The following is a 12,811-nucleotide window of genomic DNA, read 5'->3' as shown; positions in this document are numbered from 1 at the left end:
AAAGATCTGTGAACGTAGGAGTAAAATACTAAACATGGCAAAAATACACATGTCAGACTGAGGAAGCTAGATAATGAACAAGTGGACATCAAGGAGCCCAGAGGTGAATCAGAGCAGTGTTCACTTTTATGATCCCACAGTCAGAGATGTCTAGCACAAAAATAGACTCTTCAGTCCAACCCATCTATGCAAACCAGATATTCTAACCTAAACTATTCCCATTTGTCAGCACTTGACCGACATCCCTCTGAATCCTTCCTATTAAATGCCTTTTAAATGTTACAATTTTGGTTGCCCTTTAGGCTCCTTTTGAATTTTCCCCTCTCACCCTAAACCTATATTCTCTATTTCTGGGCTCCACCACCCCAGGGTAAACACCTTGTCTATTTACGCTATCCATGCCCCTCACAATTTTATAAACCTCTTCAACATCACACCTCAGCCTATGACACTTCGGGGAAAATGGCCCCAGCCTATTATGCCTCTCCCTGCAACTCAAATCTTCCAAGCCTGGTAACATCCTTAAAAAATCAATTCTCAAACCTTTCATGTTTCAGTGCCTCTTTCTGATAAGAGGGAGACCAGAATTGCACACAATATCCCAAAAGTGGCCTAACCAATGTCCTGTACAGCTCCTTTATTCAATGCTCTGACCAACAAAGGGAAGAATCCCAAACAATTTCTTCACTATCCTATCTACCTGTGACTCTACTTTCAAGGAACTGTGAACATGCATTCCAAGGTCTCTTTGTTCAGCAATACACTCCAAGACCTTACAATTCAGTGTGAGTTCTGCTCTGATTTGCTTTTCTAAAATGCAGCACCTCACATTTATCTAAATTAAACCCTATCTGCCACTCCGCAGCCCATTGGCCCATCTGATCAATATCCCATTGTATTCTGAGACAACCTTTATGACTGTCCACAATACCTCCAATTTTGGTGTCATCTGCAAACTTACGAACCGTACCGGCTGTATTCACATCCAAATCATTTAAATGGATGAAGAAACAAATCCAGAAAAAAAAAAAACATCAATTTCTCTGGGTTTGAATGTGCTCTGTGTAAATTCTGCCTATGACTCTCTACCAGGGAGGGCTGCACATACACAACGCTCAACTTTGCCCCCGACAAAGCTGGCGGCCACACACGTGTCCAATGAATCTTTGCCCCGAATAAAGATGGCGGCGATCACACGATGAGGTTATTTTCCAGTTTACTGCAAAAACGGGACTGGAAGTTTCAAATTTTTATTTTCCGAAGTGCACCAAATGTTTGTAAAACCTCTCAGCCCATACCAACACCATTTCCCTCCCACTTCCTGCTGTTTATTTCTTTCCTGACCAACAGCTCTCCATCCACACGTCCCGCACACCCGCGCCCACCGTGAGGTTGATCACGTGGTATAGTCTAGTCCAGTCCCTCATTTACTCTGATTGGTCGGAGGACCAAATTCCCCGCCAGGTCCTCCAGCCGTGTCCCTGCCTTTCCATTGGTCTTCCGCTGACATCAACCACCAGGGGTCCATTGTTGCCTGGAGCATGCGCACTGCTTCATGGCTATTGTTGCTGTTTATCAGTTACAAGAGTGAGACACAAAGTTAAAAATCACACAACCACCTAATGAAGAAGCTGCAAAGCGAGTGTTTCCAAATAAACCTGTTGGACTATAACCTGGTGTTCTGTGAATTTTAATTTTGTCCATCCTAATCCAACACCAGCACCTGAAAGTCAAGAGTGCGGGAGGAATGCAAAATATAACAACAAAAGAACTCGGAACAGGAGAAGGCCGTCCTGCCCTTTGAGCTTGCTCTGCCATTCATTAAGATCATGGCTGATCATTTCGTGAACGCATAACCATTTACCAACGTTCTCACCATAATCTCTTAATTAATTAATTAATTAATTCTTTTAAATACCGTAGCTTTAAAAACGTTTACTGAACTAGCATCAACTACTTCCCTGAGCAATGAATTCCATAGAGATCAAGAAGTTCCTTCTCAATTCAGTCCTAAATTTGCTGCCTCTAATCTTAAGGTGATGCCTTTCTGTCCTGGCTTCATCTGCCAGTGGAAACATTCTCTCTACTTCTGTTTTATCCATTTCATTCATTATTTTATATGTTTCCCATTCTTCTGATTTCCAATGAATATAATCCCAATCCAATCAGTCTCTGTTAAGCCAACCCCTCAACTCCAGAATCAACCTCGTTAACCTCCTCTGCACCCCCTCTAGTGCCGGTACATCCTTGAGCAAGTGAGGAGACAGAAACTGCGTGCAGTACTCCAGGTGTGGCCTCACCAGCACCTAATACAGCTGGAATATAGCCTCTGCTTTTAAACACAATCCTTCAGCAATGAAGGCCAAAATTCCATTTGCTTTCTGAATTGATTGTTGTACCTGGTGACCAACCTTCATGCAGAAGGTTACTCAGGAGCCCCTGCAACTTTTTAAAATTCAAGTAATAATCTCTTTTTTAATGTTACTCCAACCAAACAGTAGGACTTTACATTTATGAACATTCTATTCCAAATGCCAGACCATTGCCCACTCACTCAATGTGTTTATGTTCCTCTGCAAAGTTTCACAGTCCTCCGCACACTGTTTTCTGCAACTCATCTTAGTGTCATATGCAAACTTTGACACCCTACATGTGGTCGCCAACTCCAAATCATCTGTATCAATTCTAAATAATCGCAGTCCCAACACTGATCCCTGAGGCACACTATTAGTCACTGATTGCCAGCCAGAGTAGTACTCATTTATCCCCACACTTTGCTTCCTATTAGTCAACCAATCTTTTATCCATGCTAATACTCTACTCCTAACGCCATGCACATTTATATTATGCAACAGCCTCTTGCACATCACCTTGTTGAAGGCCTTTTGGAAATCCAGGTACACCGCATCCACTGGGTCCCCGTTGTCCACCTTGCTCGAAATGTCTTCATAGAATTCCAAAAGATTTGTGAAGCATGAGCTGCCCTACATGAACCCATGCTCTGTCTGTCCAATAGGACAATTTCTATTAAGATTCCCTGCTATTTCTTCCTTGATAATAGACCCAAGCATCTTTCCCACTACAGAGAATAAGCTAACTGGTGTATAATTCCCCACCTTTTGTCCACCTCCTTTTTAAAAAGCAGCATCACTTTTGCTGCTTTCCAATCTGCTGGGACTGCCACAGAGTCCAGTGAATTTTGGAAAATTACTGCCAGTGCATTTGCTATTTCTGCTGGCATCTCCTTTAGTAACATGGGATGCATTCTATAAGGGTCAGAAGACTTTTCTGTCGTTATCTCAAATACCTCCAACAGTCCAACACGAGCTGTTCCGTAATAATGATCGTTTCCAAATCCTCACCTATCTTTGTCTCTTTGCTAATTATTGGCAAGGTATTAGGGTCCTCCACTGTGATATCACATAATTAAATGTTCCTTCTCATTTTCCAAAGGACCAACATTTACTTTAGCCACTCTTTTCTCATTCAATATAAAATTTTGCTATCTGTCTTTATAAAATGTGCTAGTTTATTTTTCTCATGATTTGGAGATGCCAGTGTTGGACTGGGGTGTACAAAGTTAAAAATCACACAACACCAGGTTATAGTCCAACAGGTTTAATTGGAAGCACACGAGCTTTCGGAGTGACGCTGATCAATCACCTGATGAAGGAGGCCTCCGCAGAGTTCCAGGGAGGTGGAAGAGAGGATTAGCAAAATTATTCTGGATAGGAGTGAAGTAATAGGATGGTCATTATGGGGGACTTTAACTTCCCCAAAATTGACTGGAAATGCTATAACTCTAATACGTTGGATGAATCACCTCCAACACACTGCATCCACCTGCACACCCCGTGCTGGCCTATTACCTGCCCTCGACCTCTTCATTTCCAACTGCCGACGGGACATTAACCGCCTCAACCTGTCGACCCCCCTCCCACCTCTCACCGTTACAACACGCAGCCCTCCAATCCCTCTGCTCTAATCCCAACCTCACCATTTCACCAGCAGATAAAGGGGGTGCAGTGGTAATCTGGCGCACTGACCTCTACCCCGCTGAAGCCAAACGCCAACTGAAAGACACCTCTTCCTACTGCTCCCTTGACCATGACCCCACCCCCCATCACCAAACCATCATCTCACAGACCATACAGAACCTCATCACCTCAGCAGATCTCCCACCCACAGCTTCCAACCTCACAGTCCTTGAACCCCACACTGCCCTGTTCTACCCCCTTCCCAAGATCCACAAGCCTAAGCACTCTGGCCGACCCATTGTCTCAGCATGCCCCTGCCCCACTGAACTCATCTCTACCTACCACGACACTGTCCTATTCCCCAGTCCAGGAGCTCCCCAAATACGTTCGAGACACCACCCATGCCCTCCACCTCCTCCAAGACTTCCATTTCTCCGGCCCCCAATGCCTCATCTTCACCATGGATATCCAATCCCTCTACACCTCCATCCGCCATGACCAGGGCCTCCATGCCCTCTGTTTTTTCCTCTCCCGACGTCCCCAACAGTACCCTTCCACCGACACTCTCATTCATTTGGCCGAACTGGTCCTCACCCTTAACAATTTCTCCTTTGAATCCTCGCACATCCTCCAGACCAAAGGGGTAGTCATGGGCACAGGTATGGGCCCCAGCTATGCCTGTCTCTTTGTTGGCTATGTAAGACAGTCGATCTTCCGTAATTGCACCGGCACCACTCCCGACCTCTTCCTCCGCTACATTGATGACTGCATTGGCACCACCTCGTGCTCCCGCGAGGAGGTTGAGCAATTCATCAACTTCACCAAAACATTCCACCCTGACCTTAAATTTACCTGGACCATCTCTGACACCACCCTCCCCTTTCTTGACCTCTCCATCTCCATTAATGACGACCGACTTGACACTGACATTTTTTACAAACCCACCGACTCCCACAGCTACCTGGATTACACCTCTTCCCACCCTATCTCTTGCAAAAATGCCATCCCGTATTCCCAATTCCTCCGCCTCCGCCGTATCTGCTCCCAGGAGGACCAGTTCCACCACAGAACACACCAGGTGGCCTCCTTCATAAGAGACCGCAATTTCTCTTCCCACGTGGTTAAAGATGCCCTCCAATGCATCTCGTCCACATCCCGCACCTCCGCACTCAGACCCCACCCCTCCAAGCGTAACAAGGACAGAATGCCCCTGGTGCTCACCTTCCACCCTACCAACCTTCGCATAAAACAAATCATCCGCCGACATTTCCGCCACCTCCAAACAGACCCCACCACCAGGGATATATTTCCCTCCCCACCCCTCTCCGCCTTCCGCAAAGACCGTTCCCTCCGTGACTACCTGGTCAGGTCCACGCCCCCCACAACCCACCCTCCCATCCTGGCACCTTCCCCTGCCACCGCTGGAATTGCAAAACCTGCACCCACACCTCCTCCCTCACCTCTATCCAAGGCATGAAAGGAGCCTTCCACATCCATCAAAATTTTACCTGCTCATCCACTAATATCATTTATTGTATCCGTTGCTCCCGATGCGGTCTCCTCTACATTGGGGAGACTGAACACCTCCGAGCAGAGTGCTTTAGGGAACATCTCCGGGACACCCACACAAATCAACCACACCGCCCTGTGGCCCAACATTTCAACTCTCCCTCCCACTCTGCTGAGGACATGGAGGTCCTGGGCCTCCTTCACCGCTGCTCCCTCACCAAAAGACGCCTGGAGGAAGAATGCCTCATCTTCTGCCTCGCAACACTTCAACCCCAGGGCATCAATGTGGACTTCAACAGTTTCCTCATTTCCCCTTCCCCCACCTCATCCCAGTTCCAAACTTCCATCTCAGCACTGTCCCCCTGATTTGTCCTGACTTGTCCTACCTGCCTATCTTCTTTTCCACCTATCCACTCCATCTCCGACCTATCACCTTCATCCCCTCCCCCACTCACCCTATTGTACTCTATGCTACTTTCTCCCCACCTCCACCTTCCTCTAGCTGATCTCTCCACGCTTCAGGCTCTCTGCCTTTATTTCTGATGAAGGGCTTTTGCTCGAAACGTCCATTTTACTGCTCCTCGGATGCTGCCTGAACTGCTGTGCTCTTCTAGAACCACTAATCCAGAATTGTACCCCACCACATCACTTTGCCCCACAATTGTGGTATCTGGCTGTGCACAAGGAGGAGTGGCTACAGTCTGTACTGGGATGCACTGGGGCCCTGAAACACATGGTAAAGACTAAAATGACCAGAGCATTGAGAGCCCCACCACATTGTTTGCATATTCTATTGTTTTTACTCTGTTCCTGCCTTCCCTTGTTTTTTCTTAATAAAGCTGTGAAATGAACTCAGGCATCTCGATCCAAGATTCGGGATATTTTCACCACATCACAAGGCATCGACTCTAACTTCCCTTGTCCCTGAGCCTGCTGAGTCGCGACTGAATCAACTCCTCAATTGGGAGGAAGGGGCGGAACCGGAGGACTGAGCAGCGGCCGGTCCGCCAACCAGAGTGAGTGAGGAGCGGGGCCAACGCATTCTCGGGGAGTGAACGCTTCAGGATTGGTCAGAAAGCCAACTATTTTGCAGGATTGATCATTCTCACTACATAGTGGAGCATTAAACCTCTCCCATGAATCAATGTGAGATTTTTAAGAAATAGTTGAGATGTAAATCTGATAACGTACATTAGGGAGATTTAAACAATCCTTCGATAAACACATGGGTGATTTTGCAATAGTGTAGGGGACGAGCTGAGAGTAATTCACAGGTCGGCGTGAATAATTCACAGGTCGGTTTACACAACTCGAGTAAGAAACTTATTTTCAAACTCCCAGAACGATTGGTAATTTACTTACCTGGCTAATATGGTTAAGTTGGACCGAATAATCTATTTGCATAGTAATCATCTCAATGACTGTAACTCGACAGAGCAATTGTTAATGACTTATATTTCACCCATGATCCTGTGCAGATATGAATATTCTCTATAAACTCACTGATAATCTCAGACGCACGCGCAGTTTAGTTTCCATGTGGAGCATGCGCAGTGTCACATTGATCAGGGCACAGAGAGAGAGCGACATGGAGCTGCTTTCTCCGGCAGCGGCTGCGATCGGCTTCAGAGAGCGGCGCTCAGAGCCGGTGTGTGGGAGAACCGCTGGGAGAAAGAAGCGGAGAGATTTCACAAATCCCGGATACAGGTTAAAAATAACTCGATAAAGACCCTCCAGGCCTGGGTAAGGAGGCGGCGGTCTCTGATCAGGGAAGTGGCCCAGGGTCACGGCCGCCATTTGTTTGAGGGAAGAGGGAGCACGGGCCTCAGGGCCGCCACCTTGAGAAGGTCAAGGTGCAGGAGGGCGGGGCTCTCGGGGTCTGTAGAACAATCCGAGGAAAGGGAAGACCCATTGTTACTGATTAATCCCACGGACACAGCGTCACTGGGCGGTCCCTCAGGAATATCCTCTCTCAGGCCTGCTGGGATGGTTCACCCAGTCAGAACCAGCAGCTCTCCTCCTCTCTCAGCTCCCCTTCTGTCCTTCCTGCAGCATCTGTCCCCTGGGACATTGAGCTGCCTGTCCTGTCCCTCCCTCAGCTGTGTTTCTGTAATACCTGTGCTATCCCAGTCCTATCTTAGATTATTTCACTAAAGACAGGAATGCACCCGAACGATTTTTCTTAACATCAGCAATTCTTTAATACTCACTTACAGGTTTTTAATTACATCTTTTTTGAAGCATTTACTTCACATTCAATCATCTGCAATGGTGGGATCTGAACCTGTGTCCAGAGAACACTTGCTGAGTTTCTGGATAAATTTTCACACAATAATGCCACTAGGCCATCACTTCGCCTGCTCACAGTTTGTGTATCCCAGTGCAACATGAATCAAAACTCTTTCTTCCTGCACAATTGTTTGACCCGGCACTCTGGTGATGTGACTCAGTACCTCTCCATGCGGTATCCCTCACTGTGTGGGTCTAATTGCTGCCTCTGTCACCGTCTCTCACTTTTGAAGCTACTCCAGATCATGAGCCAAAAGAATTCTCCACTCCAGAGAGATGAGGCAGCACAGGTCAGGAATGGAGACTGGGATTTTCCAGATCTCTGTGGGCTCAGTGCCATTCTATATGTGTAACCCTCAAAGCATTAGTCTACTTTCCCATTCTGCCTATTTCTGTGTCTTCTACAGGTACTCATGGAGTTCCTGACTCAATAGACTTGCCAACTGCTGGTTGGGACGATGGTTGGTCAGCCAGAAAGACAAAGTCAGGGAGGTCGGGAGTCTTCAATAAATCCTGGTCCCAGGTAAGATCATTCCAGTGCACAGAGCAGAAAGTAATAAGGGGGGATCGAAACATCAGCTAACAAGACATGACACAGAGAAAGTGCTGGAGGGGGAGCACAGTACAGACACACCCCAGGCTCAATCACCACGCCTGCTGCAAGTTTTGTTGTAATGAGACAGCGTCGGGAGTTGTCAGTTATCAGTCCATGCCTGTGCTTTCTTAGGGAGCATCAGAACAACTGAGGGGAAAGCAGGCCTCCCACGAGAGGGTGGTAATGCTGCCTGGGATCTTTCTGTTCCCTATTCCCTCTCCAACACTGTATCAATGGCTTGTATTGAGGACCAGTGTCTTCAATCATTCTAACTCCTATAACAGTTCCTATCTCTGTCATCTCCTCCCCTCTCACCAATTATTTCACATATTTGAAACCTCCAGTGACCATCCTTATCGCTGTAACTTGCTTCAGTCTCTACAACATGCCTAGTCTCGATAGTCTCCTCCTCCAACAACTGGAGTAATGGGTTCTGTTTCTGTGCAGCATGACTCTTCGGCCAAGGTTCCCTAAATGGAATGAGTTGCGTTTACCTGTGTTTGGCCCATATCCCTTCAAACCTTCTCCTCTCCATGTACCTGCCCGAGTGTCTTTTCCATGTTGTAATTGTACTTGGTTTTTACCATTTTCTCTGGCTGTCCATTCCGTCTATGCACCATCCTCTGTGGATAATATTGCCCCCCAGCTCCCTCTTTAAATCCTTGCTGTCACACCTCACATTTATGCCTCTAGCTTTGGACTCACCTACCCTTGGCAATTCACCTTACCTCGGCCCTACATGGTTTCATAAACCTTTATAACGTCACCCTGTGGCCTCCTCTGCCCAGGAGAAATATTGACAACAGTGTTACCAATTTCTCCAACTCATATACTCAATGCTCTGACCAATGAAGACAAGTGTGCCAATTGCCGCTTTCAACACCCTGTCGCCCTGTGATGCCAGTCCAAGGAACAATGTAACTGCACCCCTTGGTGTCTCTCTTTTCTACAACACTGTCCAGGGCCCAACCATTAACTGTGTTAGTCCTCCCTGGTTTGTCTGAACTAAATCCAACACCTAAATTAATCTCCATCTTTCATTCATTGGCCCACTGGCCCAGTTGATTAACATCCCCTTCGATAACAATATTCCCTGCCCATTCTTCCACTAATCTTGGTATCCACAAACATACTAACAGGGACTGCTATCTTTTCACTCAGATTGTTTATGTAAATGGTGCACAACAGTGGTCCCAGCACCAATCCTTACAGCACACTGCTGGTCAGAGGCCTCCAGTCTGAACAACAACCCTCTCCCACCACCCTCTGTCTCCTACTGTCATCCCATTTTGTATCCAGTTGGCAAGCTCTCCCTGATCCTTTGTTATCTACTGTTACTAACCAATGTATCATGCTACACCCTGAATAAGGGTTTGCGGAAGCCAGAAACAGTGTCTGTTGCCCTGCCTTCGTCTATCTTTTTGGTCATATCTTGAGCAAACTCCAGTCAAGTTTGTGAGACATGTTATCCCATGCACAAAGCCATGCTGGCTGTCCGTAATCAGGCCTTATCTTTCCAAATGCATGTAAGGTCTACCTCTCAGAATGACCTCCAACAACTGACCCACCCTGATGTCTCGCTCATCAGTCTGTTGTTCTCTGGCTTTCTCTTGCAGCCTTTCTTAATTAATGACACAACATTATAATCATAGTCAGAGAGTCATACCGCACTGTTTGGTTAACGCTAACCGCACTCTAAAACGGATCTCATCCCACCTGCCTGTTCCTCGATCATATCCCTTCAAACCTTTCCTATTTCTGTACTATTCCAAATGTCTTTTAAACATTGTAATTGTCCCCATGTTCACCCCTTCCTTCGGAAGTTCATTCCACACACAACCCACCCTCTGTGAAACAATGTGCCTCTCATGTCTTTTTTTATATATATCTCTCCTCTGAACTTAAAAATGTAGTGCCTTGTCTTGAAACTCCCCTGTCCATGGGAAAAGACAACTCCCGTTAACTCTATCTATCCCCCTCATGATTTTATAAACTTTTATGAGGTCATCTGTCAACATTCAAGTTTCTGTGAAAAATACCAACCTATTCAGCCTTTCTTTATACTGAAGCCTTTCGTACCGAGTCACATCCCAGTAAATCTCCTCCCAACCCTTTCCAGCTTAATAATATCCTTCCTATAACTGTTCGACCAGAACTGGACACAGTATTCCAGAAGAGGACTCACCAATGTCCTGTATAATCTCAATATGACTTCCCAACTCCTACATCCAAAGGACTGAGCGATGAAAGCAAGTGAGGCAAACACCATTTTTTAAACCCTCCTGTCTCTCCATTTGCAAACTTCAAAGAACTATGTAGCTGAACCCTGAGGTCCCTCTGTTCAACAACACTACCGTAGGTCTTGCCATTAATTGTATAATTCCTGCCCGTGCTTGTTGTACCAAATGCATTACCTCGCATTTTTTCAGATTGAACTCCATCTACAGTTTTTCAGCCGTTCACACATTTCATCAGGATCCCTTTGTAAACACCTTTTATCGGTTAACTCCTCAGCTTCCCATGTTCAACTGAAAACATTCCCAGCCTATTCAGGCTTTTCCCTGAAGCGCAAACCCTCCAACCCTGGCAACATCTTTGGTCATTTCTTCTGAACCATTTCATGTTTCACGACATCCTTCCGATGGCATTGAGACCAGAATTGCACACAGTATTCCAATAGTAGTCAGGCCAAACACTGTTTAGTTCCCTGAGCGCCCCAGTCTTTATCCACAGTAAGTTCCAAAGTGAAATATTTGTTTTGGATCTTGTAGTTTCACACATCGTTTGCTTCATTGATCATTAAGGATACCGGTTTTGTCCCGAGCTCTTCTTTTGCTCTTAATACACTTGTAGAGTCTCTTTGGATTATCCTTAACTTTCTCTGCCAAATCTATCTCGTGTCTCCTTTTTGCATTCTTGATTTCCATCCAAAGTGTATTTCTACAGCCCCGATGGTCCTAAAGGGATTCCCTTGAGTCAGCCAGTTATCTGACATGTGACCCCTTTTTTCTTGACCACAGCCTCGAAACCCAGCCAGTGTTTCCTAATTCAGTCAGCATTGAGCTGCACACTAACAGGAACACGCTGGCACTGAACGCTCCTTTTATCTTGGTTTTAAAATATTCCTACTTGCCAGACCTCCCTTTATCTGCAAATAGCCTCCCCAGATCTACTTTAAAAATTCCTGTCTAATACTATCTTGCTCCATTGAATAACTTTAACTTGTGGACCAGGCCGTCCTTTTCCATCGCTATTTTCAAACTAATACAATTGTGGTAACTTTCCAAAGTGCTCCCCCACTAACACCTCAGTCCCGTTCCCGACCTTGTTTCCCAAGGGGAGGTCAGGTTTAGCCCCATTCTCCAGTTGGGCCACTTACATAATGACTGGGAGTTTTCGGAACACACTTAACAAATTCCTTCCATCCAAATGCTTAACTTAGTAGCAATCCCAGTCCAGGTTTGGAACGGTTAAGATCCCCTATCATTACAACCCTATTATTCTAAGAGATATCTGAAACCTCCTGACATATTTGCTCCTTCATCTCCCATTGCCTATCGCTGTAGTCCGACCATAGAAAACTAATGACCAATTTTTTTCTCAGTTCCACTGATATCGCTTAACTGGGCGATCCTGCATGAATACTCCCTCTAGGTACTGCTGGGATGTTTCCCCCAATCAAAACCACCAGCTCTCCTCCTGTTTTATCCTTCCTGTTGCATCTGTCTCCGGAACATTGAGCTGCTGGTCCTGTTGCTCCCTCAGTTTCTGTAATACCTATGGTATCCCAATCCCATGTTCCCATCCATGCTCTGGGTTCATCTGTTTTATCTGTCCAGCCCTTTGCATTGAAATAACTACAGTTTAATCCACCAGTTTTCCCTAATTGTCTGCTATATTCTTGCCTGTCTTGTCTACTTATATTGCTCTCTTGAACATTTGTACCAGCCTCAACTTTCTTTCTGGCTGTATGACTCTTTGGGGTCACACAGCCCTGCCAGACGAGTTTGAATCCTCTCGAGTAGCTCCAGTAACGTTCCCCACCAGGATGTGGGTCCCCCTCCTTCTCCCAGTTCAGGTGTATTCCCCACCCTGTCTACCTGTGCTGACACCTTCAGACATCCAGGGACTTGCCCACCAAGGTCCCTGTATTCCTCAGTACTCCAAGAGGACCTACCATTCATGATGTATATCATTCGTTTATTAGACTTGCCATAGTGCATTACCTCACAGTGATCAGAAGTAAACTCTGTCTGCCATTATTCTGCTCAGTTTATCATCTGATCGATATCAGACTGCAGCCTGAGTCCATCCCCCTCACTGTAGACAACACCCTCACCTTTCATGTTATCTGCAAACCTACTAATGATTCCTTCTGGTTTGATATCCAAGTTATTAATGTACGTAACAGCCAGCAATGGCTCCAGCACAGATCCCTGTG

The sequence above is a fragment of the Chiloscyllium plagiosum genome, unplaced genomic scaffold (genome assembly GCF_037043375.1).
Source record: "Chiloscyllium plagiosum isolate Xiang-an unplaced genomic scaffold, Cpla_swu_hap1 HiC_scaffold_51, whole genome shotgun sequence".
NCBI classification, from domain to species: Eukaryota; Metazoa; Chordata; class Chondrichthyes; order Orectolobiformes; family Hemiscylliidae; genus Chiloscyllium; species Chiloscyllium plagiosum.
Note: the sequence above shows the minus strand (reverse complement) of the source record.